Source organism: Alexandromys fortis, unplaced genomic scaffold, assembly GCF_014885135.2.
Source record: "Alexandromys fortis isolate MF-2015 unplaced genomic scaffold, M_Fortis_MF-2015_v1.1 scaffold_264, whole genome shotgun sequence".
Lineage (NCBI taxonomy): Eukaryota > Metazoa > Chordata > Mammalia > Rodentia > Cricetidae > Alexandromys > Alexandromys fortis.
The window spans coordinates 766,505-768,024 of NW_026068140.1; positions in this window are offsets into that span (position 1 = coordinate 766,505).

Below are 1,520 nucleotides of genomic sequence, written 5' to 3' on the forward strand. Positions count from 1 at the left end.
AAGCCACAGAGAAACCCTGTCTCGAAAAACCAAAATAAATAAATAAATAAAGGCATCATGCACCACCACCACCTGGCTCTAAACATCTTTCTAATGCTGAATTTCTTTTCTCTTTTCATTTTCCCTTCTTATCTTTCTGTGTAGTCCTGGATGTTTCTTACTGGGTCTGCCCTTTAATAAGCATGTTGCCAAGTGTATTTTGCCAGGCTTACACAGAAGCAGGAGTGAACTGGGTGACTGACCAGCTTGACATTGTCCAGTTCACATTCCACATTAGCACACATCAGTATTGATTGCATTCAACAAACACCCTTGCCCCTCAGAGAACTTTGACAATGGTGGTGTGGGATGAGTTGATCATTACAGTTTTGTATAATAAATACTACACATGCATATTAATTTCTGATCGGGGCAGAAACAAACATGTATATAAGGACACATCTTGAGTGGGCAATTTAGTGTAGGCATTCATGAAGCCTGGGTTCCCACAGGAAAAACCCTGGAGTAGTAGGGTGCCATTAACTGGTTCATCTATGAGAAAGAACTATGGTCTTGGATAAACTGAGTTAACTGGCCATGGGAGCATTGCAGAAAATAAAACTAAGTAATAGAAATGCTATCATGACCAAGAGGACACAGATAAGGCATTGCAGGTGCCGTAGTGTGCTGTGTTATGGGTCCTTCTGGATATTTCTTCTTCGTGGGCATTTTAGCAAGTTGTTCATACTCCTCAATTTTTCATCCCTTTTGGAGAAATCAACATAGGGTTGGCTTTAAAGCCCAAAGCAAGAGGCTTTGTTAAAAGGAAGCTTAGGGGATCACCTCTGGGCCAAGCACTGCCACAGTCAGTCCTAAGCAGCACCTGTGTCACCCACGTAAAAACCTCCCCAGAAATGTGTGTCCTAGCTCCTCAGACGATCTGTCCAGGGGGTGCACCAGGAGGCCTTCCTACTTGAAGGTCTCAGATAGCTTGAGAGCAGAAGGGAAGGGTCTTGGCTCTGCCTGGATAACTGACGTTGAATGTCAGAATTCCCAGGAATTCAGCTAACTTCTACAAGTTAAAAGGTGAAGTTTCTTGTTTCTTTTTGCTTATGCTGAAGTTTATGAATTTTAATCTACCTCATCTTATTTTTGTTTTGCCACTTGAGCATCAAGCTTGACTTTGGTCTAAGATGGTATCTCTTTTGTTCATTGATAGTTCATTCTCTTGCCTTTTCTCTTGGCCCTCATTTTACCTAACATCATCTCTTATTGCTCCTGTCAGAAATATGTTTTAAAGTCTTTTTTATGGGAAGAAGTAATCCACCAATGCTGTTTGTCTGTGAGGTCAGCAAGAGAAGGAGTTAAAACACAGTGATGGAGGAAGGGCAGATCTTGCACGGGAGGCAAAAGCTGACAAGGAAGGAGCCATTAATTAAAGACAATTTCAAAGTCAACTGATTGTGATCATTAATGTCACAATAGATCAAAACCTAATTATCACAGCCTAGGTAAGAGCCATCAGTATTAATCGGAAAATC